Raw genomic sequence first — 18,571 nt, 5'->3', positions numbered from 1 at the left:
TAAGGAGCCCTACAGTTTATAACACACTTAAAATGAAAACATGAGAAGTCTAAGTGACTAGCAAAATATTACAGGTGTGACTGACATGAGACTCAAAAACAGTTTAATTAAACCAGTGGTAACAAGATTACCAAGTTTTTCCTGAAACAATTAAATATTTTAAATCATTGCTAATTTCTCCCCAGATTAGCAAAATCACCAGCCTCCTCCAGTCTCAGTTTGGAATGTGACCCAAGTTGTATGACCCCCTCCATGCTCTCTCTGTTTCCATCCTAATAGACATATTCCCCTTCTGAAAAGTGGACAGTCAGTGCTCCTTTCCTGCAGGGTTGTGGCATTTGCGATGGTCCGTTGCACTGGCCGAACGGGTTGTTCTCTGACTCACTCCATAAGAATTTAATGAGCACCTGCTGTGTGCCTCGCTCTGTAAAAGGACGACTCAGACATGACTCAGGCTCTCAAGGAGCTCACCACCTAACAGAAGAGGAGCTGTGTCCGCAGAACTAACCCTAAAACAAGGAGGTGACGAAACACACCGGTACGGACCTGCTCTCAATGGAGAAAAGTTTACGTGCACTGAGAGGAGCGAAGACTCCAGTGTCAGCCTTGAATCAGGTAAGGGTGTTGGAGAAAAAAGGTGTTGGAAAGTTTACGTGCATGGAGAGGAACAAGATCAGCGTCAGCCTAAACCAGGTAAGGAGTTGGGTGCACGCAGGCTACGTGGACCTTGAGGGAAAAGCAGAGCGATCGCTATTTCATTGTCCGTTAGGCTACTGGGCGCATTTCAACATTTTGAATGGAGGCAGACAAATTCCTTTCTCTGCATTTCAGTAACATTAGTTTGAGAGTGTTGTGTGAAGCAGATTGAGAGACGAGGAAATGGGAAGTAAGGAGACGTATAGGGAATTCCCACAAGAGAGAACGGAGCTGAACCAAGGTGAGGAGCAGAGGATTCAGGTGACTGAGAAGACACAGAAGTTATGACTTAGTGCTAAGGGCAGAAGAAGAAGGGGTTTCCAACGACTGTGACTGGAAGGACAGTGATTCTGTCAGTAATAATGGGAAATGGTAGGACGAAAGGTTGGGGAGGGGAGAAGAGAGGAAAGAAAAGAATGTGTCTTTTATGATAGGAGAAAAGAACCTATTTTCATTTTCTCTGTTGGCAATTTTGTCAATCAGATAAATTTCATGTGAAGATTATTATTCTATTTGTCAAACTGCATCTCATACTCTTCTTCCTTATCAAACTTTAACTCATGATTATATTCATTGATGCAAGAAATACTCTAGATTCAGCAGACGATTCCCAAACTTCATGTCAGCCAACTGGTTCCACCTCCTCCTCCATGAAGTGTCCAACTAGAGCTACTCATGTGAACACAAACTTGCTCGATGTGCTGTTCCAGGTGATGTGAGAGACCGTGAATAAGGCACGGTTCCTTCCTGCAAGTATATTCTAGTCTAGAAGGAGAAACTCACATATAAAACCAAATAATTTGGGAGGATGATTGTTACTGCTGTTATAAAGGCACAAGATGCTTGAGGAGGAAAAATCATTTTGGACTGGGATGATACACTGAGAGCAAGAGAGCAAGATGGAAGAAGAGAATGGACATCCTGTTGGGAGCTGGCTAGACACTGCACATGCTTCACGGAGGTGAGATGTCAGAGCCTGGGATGGCAAACACAGACATTCCAGAAGGACGAAGCAGTGTAAACCTAATACAGGGAGGAGAAAGTGCAGAGGATTTCAAAACATACAAATCTTTTGACACTCTCAATTCCACTTATAGAAATCCATCCTAGAAAATACTTGCACATTTGTGCAAGAATTTCTTGCAAGAAAGTTCACTGTAGTATTTCTTATAGTCAGAGAAATATGAAAATAATCTAAATATTCATAAAGAGAAACACGATTAAACAAATTTTTGGTAAAACCATTCCATGAGATACTATGCGTCTGTTAAAAAGAATGGGGTAGATCTGTATGTGCTAAAATGGAAAGATATTCAAACTGTGTTAAGAAAATATACATAAAAGTACATAAAATATGATGCCAATTATGTTTAAATAAAAACTACCTATGTGTATATAAAAAAAATAAAAGTAATGAATTCTCAAAAAAAGAAAATGCAGAGGCAGTTAAGGAACACTGAGAAATCTATGGAGGATTGAACCCCAGAAGCATATACTGGTGCAGTGGAAAATCCAGATTTCAGCATATGGTGAAGGGTTTGGACACCATTCTAACACAACTAGACAGCATGCTCCATGACGGGGATGCCATACAATATTTTCAATAGCAAAGATAGTAAAATGGATATTCTTTCTTGTGGGATAGAATCTAACCACACAGACTATGCATCAAACAAGTGTACTATAAAATCAGCTAATTTACTGCTACTTTCATTTCCTAGAGAGACTATAAAATATTCTGTTATGATAGCAATCAGAGCTGTTCACCTTTCTTGTCAGAGATGGGATATGTTTTAGAAAAATATGCATGTTTAGACTAATCCTAGCCAGCCAGAATGAAGCTAAAGTGTAATTTCCATAACTGCACTCAGTCTCAAATACCAGACTCATTTGCAAAGCCACTTTTCAAAAATAAATAGAAGGATTTAAACTCTCTATAAATGACAGATTCTAAAATGCTGCAGTACAGTTCTCCACACCCAGAGGAATCACTCTTGGAACCATCATCCCCTAAGAAAAATGTTACTTGATATTTAAGGTTTGAAAACTCAAACAAAACGTAAACAAATTTCATGTAATGAAATTTCATGTCATAAACTCTGTGGAATAACAAATGCCTGAAAAGACAGTGCAGCAATCCCTCTCTGCATCTGACAGAAGATCAGAGGTCCATCTGGAAGATTTATTGTGACATACTTCCAGGTCACATGCAAATGTGAGCAGGGCCAAAACTAAAACCTTCAACAAGCTCATCGGGCTTTTATGGAAGATAATGGATGGTGGACCAAAATGCTACTTTGCAAGCCATAAGTGGCACTTTCAAAGAACCTATCTAAAAACACAAGTACAACATTTATGGTTAAAGAAGAGAAAATGGGGTAAACCACAGAAGGAAGTTGAACTCTTGCTGGTCAAACCATGGTTTCTCAATGACATGCTCTGGTATTTACACTGCGGCCATGAGATGATGCCAAGAGATACCTCTAAGGTTCTTGTGAGGCTCTGAGGTCAGCGGTACATGTTCAGTTTGTGTAAAGGCATCATTTCCAAACCACACTTCCCCACTATTTCCCTGAGCAGAGACCTACTCCTAAGACTTAAAAAACTAATCATTCAGTTTACCAGCACCTACTGAAATCAAATGGTCTAATCCATTGACTAATGTAATCCTATGTACCTATCAAAATATGTTGTGACTTCAGAAAACCTTCTTATCTTTTCCAAGAGAATTTAAGAAAAATATTTAGCAGACTTAAGCCATTCATAATTTTTTATGAAAATAAATAAAATACGGAAAACATAACCCATTCCATTTCCTTGGTCCTTCAATTTGGCCTAGTTTCTTTATTTTCTCACTTACATTCATTGAATACTTATTTCCCCATTACCTATTGTATATACAATACAACAGGGTTTTAGGAGATTTGTGGAAATAAAAATATAGTTTCTAATGACAAAGCATTTGTATTAAGCATGCTAACATCTAGAAAATTCTAGAACACATTTTGCTATCACTTACTGTGAAGTTTAAACTAAACAAAGAGAATCCATGTTGAGTCAGGGTGAACTGCACAGTAAACGCAATTCAAAACAAACACTTTCTGGTGAAGTTTATCTAGTTGGAAACCGAAACCACATTAGTGCTTTTAATAACTATATTCCCACATTTTGATGAACATCTTTATGTGCTGAAAGGCATCTAATTCTTTTTCTTTGAAAAACTTTAGCGTCTTGGCTATAAACTGCCAATTCTAGAGTTCAAATTTCTACGTTAATTTTTAAGTAAAGGTTCATTTTCAGAAAAGTCCATTATTATTTCTGCATTGGAGGGAACAAAGATTATTCAAAGGGGAAAACTAACACGAACAAAAGCAGATGAACTGACAGAGGGGGAATAATCACCCCAGATACGGGGATGATATCCTGAATGCAATGAGTTCAGCTAGCTCTTGAAAGAAATTCAATACGGAGGAGCCAAAAGCTAATAAAACTACCCAAAAGGAGAACCTGGCCAACAACACGTAAGAAATGGAATCCTCAAGAGATTAAGATACTATTGGTGCAATGAGCCAAATGCACGATGAACCGGCAACTGTTCGGTTAATATTTTCTCGATAGATAGTACAACTGACGGTTCTGAGTATCCACATGGATTTTTCCTTGTGTTAAAATATCTGATTTGACAAGGTGGCAAAAATGACCTCCACTTCCAGTTCATTTTAGGACGAGCAGATAAAGTACCAGGTAATAACTCAATTCTGCCGAGTTGCTTTTTCTTTGCTTATTTCTGGTTGTTGGATTCCAACACTAACCCCTCGTGCACGTCCACAGTCACTGTTCTCTTAAATTATCAGAGGGATTTTGAGTCATAAATTAATCTCATGTTAAGAATCAATCGCATCCCAATTCAAATATGAATCACAATGTCTCCAGGCTAATTATATATTTTTTAGAGTATTATTGTTTCTAATATAAACTTTGTGGTTGCTATTGATCCTATTTTCACCAAGAAATGAAAGCATTATACATCTCTGTGTGTCTGTGTGTGTACGTTCACGAAAATATTCCTTTATGATGAGCAAATTATTGAAACTTCTTATTCATCTTTTTGATCAATTCATAATGTAGGTCTACAGAACCCTCAACTTGAAAATATACTCCTTTTGAAATCAGACAAATCAGTTGTTTTTGCCATTAAAAGAAATTGAGTTATTGTTTTGATTAAGCTACTCAGAGAATAAATATAAAGGTTTTCACCTACTTAATTAAGATTGATTCATGGCGTATCATATGTTGGGTTCTGTGACACAGCAGCTAAGATGATGACTGAGGTCTCAGTACTCACGGGAGCGCCTTTACAGCTAGAGACTGACAGATGCACATCCCCAACCACACATGATAACATAAATTGAAAGGTGAGTGATTGAAACGTATTAGACGTATCTGAAAGTTACAACAATCCAATCTGTAAACATCTGGATGAAATGTATTTTGAAGAGATAGAGTGCTATAAATTGAAAATTCCTGTCACAGTCTTGCAGCAACATATCTTGAAACAGACTGAAAACAAGTGAATTCATAGTATGGGCTGTGTTTCCTCAAAGGTTAAATTTATTCAGTCCACACAATTATTCAATCACAACATGCATTTGCCATTCAGCATGTGAAACAGAAGACCAGTCGTTTTAATAGTGAATGGATTACAGCTTAACACCTTTTTACTAGTATCCAACAAATAAAAATACCCAAAATACAACAGATTAATTTAAATGGTGATATACACTTTGAATTTTTTTAATTACTTCAGTCTATTTCTCTAACCATGTACCTTCTCTCTATTAAAAACACACTCTGGGGCCGGCCCCGTGGCTTAGTGGTTAAGTGCGTGCGCTCTGCTGCTGGCGGCCCGGGTTCGGATCCCGGGTGCGCACTGACACACTGCTTCTCCGGCCACGCTGAGGCCGTGTCCCACATACAGCAACTAGAAGAATGTACAGCTATGACATACAACTATCTACTGGGGATTTGGGGGGAAAAATAAATAAATAAAATCTTTAAAAAAAAAAAAAAAACACACTCTGGAATTACCAGCTGATGTTAATGATAAATTAATAAATAAGTTAATAAATAATACTAGTTTTTCAGTCATAGATTTCAAGGTGAGTTTAACTAGAGCTCTTGGTAATCTTACCATACAAAGAAAACTAATAGACTGTGGTTTCCAAAATATATAATTTTTAAATCCTTCAATTATTAAATATCTTTGAAAAAGTAAAGATTAATTTATGTTCACTATAGTTGCAGTGATGGATGCATTTAATTGTATTTCATAGCATTAAAAATGAAAAAGACATGTAGGATATGATCTATCACCCAAAATACTGGTTCACATTAATTGGCAACACTGAGCAACCCAGAGCACTGCACCATAATCTTCAGTCTGACATCTGGGTGCCAGGCCTACTCCAGGTTCTTGTCATCTCCCACCTGGCCCACGGGGTGAGGTTGTGGCAGACCCTCCAAGCCCATTTTTGCTGTGCGCTCTTTACTCAACTTTCAGAACCACACATAACTGGGTTTTTTCCATCTTGCTAATTTGTATATTTTACCTTTTTAAGGCAATATTCTCCAGACTTTTTTTTTCTTTCAACAAACCATCATTTCCTCTCCTCCATCCACTCCGCCTTAATTATTTTATATTGTTTTTAGCTCATTGACCCTAATTAGGTGGTTCCAACAGTGACCGGCTGCATGATTCACTCTCTAGTCTGACACGACATGTTTATTCTAAACTTTGTGCAAATACGAAACAAATTGTTTGACAGTATTCCGTCAACAATATTGCTTTTTTTAAAAGGCTTGTCTACATAAGCTAGGTGGAGCAGAACATGTGATCGGAAGTCTTATTTTAGCCTAAAGAGTTGAAGGAATTAAAATCGTCTATCTTTCCTCTTTTGTTTTACTCTGTTGACTAGACAGGAAACTGGCATAACACGAACTTTCCCCCTATGAAAACCAGAGCATATCTTTACTGAAACAGCTCCTCGTGCCAAGCAGAGGAAAAATTCACTGTCCAGTCATCTGTGAACGATTTTCATATTTTTTGTTTCATAAAAAAAGTGAAAGCAAAATTTATTGTTAAGAATGTGTTTAGAATGTGATAAAATGTCATAATTTTAAATCAAAACAAGACAGTCATTAATGATGTACATCTGAAATTTTATAATGTTGTAAACTAATGTTATAGACCTCAATAAAAAAAAAACAAACCAAGACAGTCATTTTAATTTAATTCTGTTACTTTAATGGCCATAGCAACCAGAGGTTGACTACTGTCAACTGACATGCATTGCACAGGTAGGACCATTGACCAAAATGCCACCTTCCCAGGTGCACCTTCTTCTCCGTGGATGAGATGTACACCTGCGTCCAGTTACTCTGAATGCCACTGCCCTTGTGACTATGTCACCATGCAACCCAACCTCAAATCTCTATCCTGAACTCTGAAGCCAGGAGCCACCCTTCCATTCCATGCCACCCGCCCCTGTGTTACTGCGAGTAACCTCTCCACAGACGACATGCCCATAACCTACCGAACTCCTACATCCTTAATATTAATATGTAATAAAAACCAACGATCATCATGGAGCGTATGAGACAATATCTTCTTTCCTAGGCTTCCTAGAGATGAGTGTAGAGTGCATGCCTCTCACACTGATATAGAGTATTAATATTTTTCTGTTTAATGGGTACAAGTTTCAGTTTGAGAGGATGTAAAGAGTTGTGGAGATGGATGGTGGTGATAGCTGCACAACAACATGAATGTACTTAATGCCACTGAACTGTACACATAAAAGTGGCTAAAATGGTAAATGCTATGTATAAAAAACTTTTGATGTTTGCTCCTTTCCCACCACCAGATTTGAGGGCCTGCTTGCTTGCTCATTTTTGGCTACATTCTTCTGAAGCCCTACCACTTCTTTTCGTATGGATGTGATATTTATTTCTTTTCAGTTTTATTGAGATATAAGTGGCATACTTCACTGTATAAGTTTAAGGTTTACAGCATCCATTTCTTATATTTAGGGAAAGAAAACCCCAGAATTCCTTTGACTTTCTAGCAGCCTAAGAACTCCCTAGCCTTTAAATCAAACATCTCCTCAAATTCCTCAAAATGTATTTAAGGCTCAACTTTCATAAGCCAGAAGGAAGACACAAAATGTAGAGAGACTGCTCCGTTTAAATCACTCCTAGAAAGCACGGATGCGCCACTGTCGCCAAGGGAATCCACCCAGAGGGATTGCTTAAGGACCTCAGACACACAGCAGGGATCTGCATCAGCACGAAGCACCCTGGTGTCTGGCTTGAGTGTCATGGCTGTGGGCTACATTGTTTGAAAACTGCCTTACCCCTTCCTGTGAGATTTGCCACTCGAAGACAGTGTGAGGGAAATCAGCGCAGAGGCATCTGGGCCCTGAGCCAGACATTGTCTCCTAACAATACACAAGTTTCTTCCTATTTTCATCCCCAGCGCCTAGTCCTGTGCCCGTCACGTAGCAGGAACTCCTGCTCTTGCCTGAACACGGCACTTGAGCCTTCTGCCGAGGCCCGAGCAGCTCAAAGACAGGCTGACTGCCAACGACAGTGATGTGACTCATTTCAAGACCACCATATGGTTGGTTTTAAGAGCAGATGGCTCCCCATTCCAGCTACAAAAAGGCGGGAAGTGAGAACACACAGAATCTGGTTAAAGGAATTTCAAAAACACACATGGAGCCCACGGCTCCACTCACGGCATCACTCCTTCATTCTTCCTGTGTGAGCTTCTACCCCAAAGTTCCACAGAACAGAGTGTGGCGTCTTTGAACCCACATTAGAGGAAGAAGGAAAAGGAACCAATATTTTTTGAGCACCTAATATGTGCTGTAGGAGCCTTAGAAACAGATTCTCTTTTAATCGTCACCAACCCCTAAGAGGAGCTCAAGTTTTGCAGATCTGGAGAGCCCAGCACCAGCCAGTTAGGGAGCGGAGGAGCTGAGATCCGCACCGTGGCCTAATGCCAAGGCCCTAGCTCTTTCCACAATAAGCTGCCTCTGGGAAGGCACTCAAGACATCAGCCATTCTGACAGATGACATTAAGAAGTGGACTTCAAAATATGCTTGCTCTCCCCAAGGTAGTGGCAATTAAACTATCCAATCAGCAAGCTGATGTTAGTTCTAGTAAATCAGAAAACAAAAGTAATTTTCAGAAGCTCCGTGTGTGTATAACTTAGGTATGGGATTTTAAAATCTTCTTCATCTCTCCTCCTCACTCTGAATTCTAGTCTTTATTTGGACAAAATTACAGAGAGATCAACAACCTCTGAGATGCTTTTCATCCCACAGTCATGCTACTGTACTAAGAAGAGGAAATACGGCGTACTTGACCCCAAGGTCTGCGGTCATACAATGGGGAGGAAAGTATAAACAATACATTTTCAGGGGAAACACATTTCTCCTGATTCAGTGGCACTAATTAATATCACCTACCTGGAATTTCCAGGTTAAGGGTCTATACTTCCAGCTGTCCTAATCTACTGCCCTCCTAAATTTTCCACTCAATCCTAAGGACTTTCCCCCTGATGAGTTTGTCTCCTCCACGATACCTTTCCTGTCAAGGACTGTGTTAAAAATCAATATTTTATTTTGAGTGTTGCAAAGAGTCAATCAACACATCCTGCCCAAAGGCACACTCCTTAACTGACCCCACCAACCCTACAGACCTCCTGAGCATACGGGAGCTCCTGACAAGGAAGAGCAGTGGGCCAGAGTTTTGCACTCTAATTTGTGACTCTGAATTTTAACCAAACGACTGAAACTTCTCCCCAGTAGGTAGCTTTAGCTCGAACTCCGCATGCTCTTCAAACATTCCTGGAAAACGTCCATACAGTGGAAAGCATTCAATGAAAATGGAGCCAAAGAATCTGCAGTATATCCCTCTCTACTCCAAGTCAGGAGCAGAGCACCTGGACAGAAGAAAGTTACAAGTCTCCAGTGAGGGCAGGATGACCTTTGACCTCCAGGAATGATATCCCACCTACCCTAGCACTTCAAAATCGGGAACTTAAGTTCCGAGGAGAAAACAGAGATCAATAAGTACTGAGAAACCACTCCATGGCTCACTATATCAAGTACAAAGCAGATCGTTAAAAGAACTTAGAACTTGAACCACATCATCCCCTTACAAACCCACTTTGAAATCTGCATTAAAATGAGCAAGCTTGTACTGTTTTTATCATCAAAATGGAATCAGTGTTATTTTTTAAATGAATGAAAAATTAAATTTTACCTCTCATGTGGGATAATAAAATCTTCACCAATTAGATCTTTGGGAGTCAAGATGGCGGCGTAGGCAGACTCTGAACTCACCTCCTCCCGTGGACACAGCCAATGTACAACTACTCGTGGAAAAATTACCCCTGAGACAGAACTGAAAACTGGATGAGAGGAACTCCTGCAACAACGGACAATCCTAACTGGGGTAGAAGAGGCAGAGACTCCCTTCCGGAGAGGAAAAACGCCGCCTTCACAAGCCGCCAGCTTCACGGCCGCCGGGAGCAGCTCACAGGTACGCAGCCTCCCTGGAGGCGAGGGGCCCTGAGCCGGGGAGCGCCCCCGCTGTGGGCATTTTGTGGACCCAGCACAATTGAGACCAGCAGCATAATATCTGACTTTGCCTGCTACTAAAGCATTGGGGAGCACCCCCAGAAAACCCGGTTCACAAAGAAACTAAAACTGGCTCTTAAAGGGCCCGTGCACAAACTCACCCGTTCCAGAAAGCATCCTAAAATCACCAGAAAGAAAGGTGCACAGTGCTTCGGTGACAAGAGACTCACCTAATAGGCCCTGAGTGCATCTCGGTGAGAGGTGAGACCTCTCCAGGGACTGGGACATTGGCGGCGGCCATTGTTGTGGCCTGGTGTGAGCGTGCTGACACAGACACCATTGGAGTTCTCCCTGAGACCTGCTAGCCCAGGGTCTGCTCCACCCGCTAGAGCACCGATTTAATCCAGCTCAGCCAGGGCAGGCAGCCCACCCTAGAGACTAGCCCCACCCAACAACAAGCCCTCAGGCAACGTGTGGGCCTGCATAGATTGGTGACTGGATTCTCTGCAGCCTGGCAACTGAGCTGACTTGAGCGGGGCAGGGTGTGCACAAGGAGCGGGTGGAGAGTGTGGGGCGGTGGCAGAGTGTGTGGGGCTCCCGCCGTGGAGAGACTGGGTCCACTTGGGGAGGTCGGGGCGCTCACACGGGGCAGGACTGTGTTGACTGTGTGTGTGGACCTGTGGGCGGCAGGGCTTCTCAGCCACAGAAGACTTGTACTTCTCAAAGACCCACATAGGAGATTTGCTCCACCTTCCAAAACCTGAAACAATTGGGTGCTCCTGTGCCTGAGGCCAGCCCCACCCAGCTGCAATCCTCAGAGAGCTGACAAGAGACCTAATAGGCTAGAGGCTTACAGCAATTGTAAGGCCCTGAGCCTAACAACCTGCCACGGTGGGGGCCTACTCACTTAAAAGAAATACTGCAACACAAATGTGGTATTAGAACTTGCAGCCAACTGTGCTGGGGCTCCCCACAGCTGATAAAGAGACTGAAGGGCCCACAACAACTACAAGCAGCTGAGCATTACAACAGCTGGCCAGGAGCATAACTCAGCCTCCCTGGGCGCCTACAGGAGAGCAAACAGGCCACAGCAGAAGGATACATGTAGCCCACATAGGGGTCACCCTGGAACATTGAGAACTGAGGGAAGCACACTGGAAGCCTCCTAAGCCATCACTTACATAAGGTCACCTATCCAAGAGCAGGAGACGTGGCTGACCTACCTAATACGTAGACACAAGCACAGGGAAAGAGGCAAAATGAAGAGGCAAAAGAATACATTCCAAGTAAGGGAACAGGACAAAACCCCAGAAAAGGAACTTAGTGAAACAGAAATGAGCAACCTACCCGACAGAGAGTTCAAACTAAGAGTGTTAAGGATGCTCACTGATCTGGGGAGAAGAATAGATGGACTCAGTGAGAATGTCAACAAAGAAATGGAAGATATAAAAAGAACCAATCAGAAATGAAGAATACAATACTGGAAATGAAAAACTCATTAGAGGGACTCAAAAGCAGAGTAGAGGATACAGAAGAACGGATCTGTGAGCTGGAAGAAAGACTAGAAGAAATTACCCAAGGTGAACAGGTAAAAGAGAAAAGAATTAAAAAGAGTGAGGACAGTCTAAGGGACCTCTGGGACAACATCAAGCGCACTAACATCCGTGTTATAGGTGTCCCGGAAGGAGAAGAGCGAGACAAGGGGGCAGAGAATCTATTTCAAGAAATAATAGATGAAAACNTCCTAACCTAAGGAAGGAAACAGACATCCAGGTACAGGAGGCACAGAGAGCCCCAAACAAGATAAACCCAAAGAGGCCCACACCAAGACACATCATAATCAAAATGTCCAGAATTAAAGATAAAGAGAGAATCCTAAAAGCCGCAAGAGAATGTCAAGTTACATACAAAGGAAACCCCATAAGGCTATCAGCTGACTTCTCAGCAGAAACCTTACAGGCCAGAAGAGAATGGCATGGTATATTTTAAGTGCTAGAAGGAAAAACTTACAGCCAAGAATACTCTACCCAGCAAGGTTATCGTTCAAAATGGAAGGAGAGATCAAAATTTTCCCAGATAAGCAAAAATTAAAGGAGATTGTCACCAAGAAACCAGTGTTACAAGAAATGTTAAAGGGACTGATTTAAGGGGAAAAGAGAAGACCACAAATAGGAAAAATTATCTATTTCCACGATTAGAACGTAATGGATACAAATGCACAAAAAAGAGGTTGGATATGATACCAAAAACATAAAAGGAGGGAGGAGGGTAGTTAAAGAGTACAGCTTTCAGACAGAGGTCAAACTAAAGTGACCATCAATTCTGTATAGAAGAAGTAAGGAACAGAGAAGGACTACTAAAACACTGAGGAAAAAAAAAAAAAGTTAAAAAATGGCAGTAAGTACATACTTATCAATAGCTACTTTAAACGTCAATGGACTAAATGCTCCAATTAAAAGGCATAGGGTGGCTGAGTGGATAAAAACAAGACCCATATATATGCTGCATACAAGAGACACACTTCAGACCTAAAGACACTCACAAACTGAAAGTGAAGGGATGGAAAAAGATACTCCACGCAAATGGCAATGAAAAGAAAGCTGGGGTAGCAGTACTCATATCAGACAAAATAGACTTTAAAACAAAAACTGTAAACGAGACAAAGAAGGGCATTACATAATGATCAAGGGAACAATCCAACAAGAGGATATAACACTTGTAAATATCTACGCACCCAATGTAGGTGCACCTAAATATATAAAGCAATTATTAACAGACATAAAAACAGAAATAGACAGTAACACAATAATAGTAGGGGACTTTAACACTCCACTTACACCAACGGATAGATCATCCAAACAGAAGATCAATAAGGAAACATTGGCCTTAAACGACACACTAGAACAGATGGACCTAGTAGATATATACAGAGCATTCCATCCAAAAACCGAAGAATACACGTTCTTTTCAAATGCACATGGAACGTTCTCCAGGATTGATCACATATTAGGCCACAAAACAAGTCTCCATAAATTTAAGAAGATTGAAATAATACCAAGCATCTTTTCTGACCACAAAGGTATGAAACTAGAAATCAACTATAGGAAGAAAATCAGAAAAGCCACAAATACATGGAGATTAAACAAAATGCTACTGAACAACGACTGGGTTAATGAAGAAATCAAAGAAGAAATCAAAAAATACCTGGAGACAAACGAAAATGAAAATACGACATGCCAGAATTTATGGGATACAGCAAAAGCGGTTCTAAGAGGGAAGTTTATAGCAATACAGGCCTATCTCAACAAACAAGAAAAATCTCAAATAAACAATCTAACAATGCACCTAAAGGAACTGGAAAAAGAAGAACAAACAAAGCCCAAAATCAGTAGAAGAAGGGAAATAATAAAAATCAGAGCAGAAATAAATGAAATAGAGACCAAAAAAACAATAGAAAAAATTAATAAAACCAAGAGCTGGTTCTTTGAAAAGATCAACAAAATAGACAAACCTTTAGCTAGACTCACCAAGAAAAAAGAGAGAAGGCACAAATAAGTAAAATCAGAAATGAAAGAGGAGAGGTTACAACAGACACCTCAGAAATACAAAAGATTATAAGAGAATACTATGAAAAACTATATGCCAACCAATTCGACAATCTGGAAGAAATGGATAAATTCTTAGAATCATACAACCTTCCAAAACTGGATCAAGAAGAAGTAGAGAATTTGAATAGACCAATCACCAGTAAGGAGATCGAAACAGTAATCAAAAACCTCCCCAAAAATAAAAGTCCAGGACCAGACGGCTTCCCTGGTGAATTCTACCAAACATTCAAAGAAGACTTAATACCTATCCTTCTCAAACTCTTCCAAAACATTGAGGAGGGGGAAGCTCCTAACTCATTCTACGAAGCTGACATTACCCTGATACCAAAACCAGACAAGGACAACACAAAAAGAAAATTACAGGCCAATATCACTGATGAACATCGATCTGAAAATCCTCAACAAAATACTAGCAAATCGCATACAACAATACGTTAAAAGATTATACACCATGATCAAGTGGGATTTATTCCAGGTATGCAGGGATGGTTTAACATTCGCAAATCAATCAACGTAATACACCACATTAATAAAATGAAGAACAAAAATCACATGATCATCTCAATAGATGCAGAGAAAGCATTTGACAAGATCCAGCATCCATTTATGATAAAAACTCTGAATAAAATGGGTATAGAAGGAAAGTACCTCAACATAATAAAGACCATATATGAGAAACCCACAGCTAATATCATCCTCAATGGTGAAAAACTGAAAGCTATCCCTCTAAGAACAGGAACCAGACAAGGATGCCCACTGTCACCACTCCTATTTAACATAGTATTGGAAGAAATATATAAAGAACTCATGCATCTCAACAACAAAAAAACTACCAACCCAATTAAAAAATGGGCAAAAGACCTGAACAGACATTTCTCCAAAGAAGATATACAGATGGCCAACAGACACATGAAAAGATGTTCAAAATCACTAACTATCAGGGAAATGCAAATCAAAACTACAATGAGATATCACCTCACACCCGTCAGAATGGCTATAATTAACAAGACAGGAAACAACATGTGTTGGAGAGGTTGTGGAGAGAAGGGAACTCTCATACACTGCTGGTGGGAGTGCAAACTGGTGCAGCCACTATGGAAAACAGTATGGAGATTCCTCAAAAATCAACGATAGAACTACCATATGATCCAGCTATTCCACTGTTGGGTATTTATCCAAAGAACTTGAAAACACCAATTTGCAAAGGTACATGCACCCTGTGTTCATTGCAGCCTTATTCACGATAGCCAAGACTTGGAAGCAACCTAAGTGCCCATCAAGGGACGAATGGATAAAAAGCTGTGGTATATATACACAATGGAATACTACTCAGCCATAAGAAACGATGAAATCCAGCCATTTGTGACAACATGGATGGACATTGAGGGCATGATGCAAAGTGAAATAAGTCAGAGGGAGAAGGTCAAATACCGTATGATTTCCTTCATTAAGTAGTAGATAATAACAACAATAAACAAACACATAGGGACAGAGATTGGATTGGTGGTTACCAGAGGGGAAGGGGGGAGGGAGGAGGGTGAAAGGGATAATTGGGTACATGTGTGTGGTGATGGGTTGTAATTAGTATTTTGGTGGTGAACATGATGTAATCTATGCAGAAATAGAAGTACAATGATGTACACCTGAAATTTTTACAATGTTATAAACCAATGTTACTGCAATAAACAAAAAATTAAAAAAAAAAAAATCTTCACCAATTACATATTTAATGAAAATGTAAACTTAGTTGAAATGGTATATTATCTTGCAGATCATTTCTTGTAAACGCTTATTAGGATTACTTTATAAAGTGTATAAAAATGTAAGTTTGTATGTATGTTATGACCAACTAAAAATAAATTTCTGACTATGAATCTGAGAACACCCCAAATTAAACAGTTAAATGTTTTAAAAAAAGAAAAAAGTAGGCTAGAATTTTTTTCAGAGCCAACACATCTGAAAAAGTTGTATCAAAAGACAAAGTTCAGAACATCCTCATCCCTCACGCTGTTTGGCAGTAATGTCAGGGCAGCAGCTGTATTCCCAGCGTGCTCTCTGAATAAGATGACTTTCCCAACGGACTGCTCCCGAATGTATCCCCCACCCTCTCCCCAGTTAGGAATTCAGCATGAGCTCTGAGTTGGCATTCAACCCACGATTCTCACGAGTCTGGGTTAATTAGTTTCTGAGGTCAAAGGCCTGCAGACTCTGGTCCTTATTCATGGGAGGACCGTAGACTAGACTTTGAAGGAGCTGCAAACCATAAATGTTAGTTCTCGGTAACAGGTTTGCCGTTCCCGGGAGAATCATTAATTCTATCTCCTAGAGTTAAGGAGTCAACCGCCCAGGCTGCACAGGCCTCGGCGGAAAACTGAAACCTTAGCAACTATCCCTCCTCATCACCTCCTGCAGCCCACGTCCAAATACCAGTTCCCAATAATTCCTAAGAGGGACAGAGGGAGGGAAGTCAGAGGAGATGGAGGGAGGGAGGAGAAAAAAGTAAAAAGCTAAAATAATATAGTTTAACGGATAAACAGTCATGCCTCATTTTTCTGAATAAATCAAGGAATGACAACTCTAGTCTCATAAATGAATTCTTTAAATCCAAAAATGATTCATTTTTTTGAAAAGGAAAGTGCTTTTACATACTACTTTGGTTCATCGACTCAAACGTATTAATATAATTCTCTCTCCCTCCTCCTCCCTCTCCCTCCTCTATTCCCAGGCACTGACAGGGGGTCAATGTCCTCTCGAGCTATGACTAACAGGGCCACTGGCCCCTGGACCAGAGGAGCTCAGGGAGTAAGGCTTTTGAGTTCTGGGATACCCTTTTGACACTTTTTCTGTCATCCCCTACTCTGTTGAACTAGAGTTTTCTTCCCCTCCTTATCTGGTGCTAAACACTCGACGTGTGTTAGAACACCGGCACTGCTAAGCATAGCTGGGCACTCCATAAGTGAGGTGCTAGGCTTTGTGGCATGGTCGCACCCCCATCGACCTTGAAGGCCCAGGGGGCTCTGCATCTCCTTCTTAGTTCTCAGCTACATTCCAAAGGCCTCAAGTTCAAATCTAAGTGATCTGGGAGCCAGTGAAGCATGACCTCATTTCCATTCAGTGAGATGAAGGACGGGATAAAGAAGGAAAGGTAGGAAGGCAGAAAATCCCAGAAAGATGAAAGAGTGAAGAGTCAATTGCAATAACAATGGGATTTATTTTCCATGCGCAGATTTCATCATTCTCCTACTGAGGTGACTTGAGCACGTCAACAAAGGCAGAAAAGGCCTACAAGTATGTTCTAATAACTAAGAGTGTCCAAGTCACCCAAAACAACAGGATCAAGGAGGTAAGCCACAGTCCCAAACATTCGTGAGAGACTGGACATCCTTAACTAAAGTTGTGTACAGTCACAGTTCACATTGTCAACTCCAAGTGTTCACTCAGAAGTGATCGACAGCTACACCTTCACCATGGTGACCACCACGTGAGAACCACACACAATAAGATAAGAAATTTCGAGTGTGATGCTGGAAGTCAGCAGAGCTATTCTGATAACAAGGGCACAGCTCAGCCAATGGTCACAACGAAGGTGACCACCATCTCCAGTTTTCAGGAAAGGGGACGCCTCTCCTCCCTGCATAGTCTCTACCTCCTTGCACATCCTATGGGGAAATATGGTGAAAAAAAGACTTATTTTAGACTTACTTAGACTTATAAGACTTATTTAGACTTATTTTCTGAATGACTGTGTGCATTCCCGCAGCACTTTATCCTGTTGGCAATCTTGGGTTCCGGGAGCTGCCCATAAACGACAGTTGAACCAGTCATTTTAATTCCCTTTCAGCCAGGGCTGCTCTTCATCATCATCAGAGTAGTTGTAGACTGAACACCAGGCTCAGTAGACTTCACAGGAATTCCTGAGGATCAACCCAGAAACTGCCATGCCTGTTAGGATTATGCTTGGGGTACAGGAAGTGCTCCCTGCCCACCCATCTGCCAGCATGTCACTGAGAGTCACAGATGCTCACCACATGAAGGGATAGATGCCGACGGTGACGGCTCCCAGCAGTGTACACAGCAAGCACAGGACTGAGGCGGCAGCCAGAGCGGGTGACTGCTGCATGCTCTAAAGAATGAAGTCATGCACCGGCCTGCACCGGGGAAATCCTACACAGCAAAAGATCGCCAGCGAGATAAAGAGCTGAAAGCTATTCCCCAATTCAGCTCTTTTAGCAGCAGAGTCTGGGAATGAGCTGACAGAACACGGCATCCACACAGCATCAAGCTTTGGGCAACGCTCAAGGATTTGAGGGCGATGTCAAGTCAACTTTCTCAACACTGTAAGATGAACATATCACGATCAGCTTCCTGAGCAGGTTCGTCACTGTCACCTTGAACCTTACTGCATGAAAAGCAAGACAAGGCCTCCCACCCAAGGATCCTCCACACCTGTCTTGGAGTCATGCTAATGGAAATGTGGCCCCTGAGCCAGACGTGGATAAGGAAACATTAAAGTGCACCCAGCAGAAGAATGGCAGCCTCCAGGAAGACACGCCAACATGGCGACTAAATGCATGTGTCATCCTGGACTGGACACTGGCGCTGGGCAATATGCTATAAAGGGT

At 41.2% G+C, this 18,571-nt stretch overlaps 1 protein-coding gene across 2 annotated transcripts in view; it reads right to left on the bottom strand.

Annotated features, from left to right (window-relative positions):
- The window catches only part of COL4A1 (collagen type IV alpha 1 chain), a 147,329-nt gene that overhangs the window by 90,311 nt on the left and 38,447 nt on the right, over positions 1 to 18,571 (bottom strand). The window contains exon 1 of one of the 2 annotated variants that reach the window (XM_087435857.1): positions 10,572 to 10,683. The exons of the other annotated variant lie outside the window; for it this stretch is intronic. The gene's annotated coding sequence lies outside the window, so the exon portion shown is untranslated. Of the gene's footprint in view, positions 1 to 10,571; positions 10,684 to 18,571 lie in introns of those variants that run through there. 2 annotated transcript variants of the gene reach the window in all.

The sequence above is a fragment of the Ceratotherium simum genome, chromosome 10, assembly GCF_057802395.1.
Source record: "Ceratotherium simum simum isolate JZ-2026a chromosome 10, ASM5780239v1, whole genome shotgun sequence".
NCBI classification, from domain to species: domain Eukaryota; kingdom Metazoa; phylum Chordata; class Mammalia; order Perissodactyla; family Rhinocerotidae; genus Ceratotherium; species Ceratotherium simum.
Note: the sequence above shows the minus strand (reverse complement) of the source record. Positions and strands in the feature narration are given on the sequence as shown.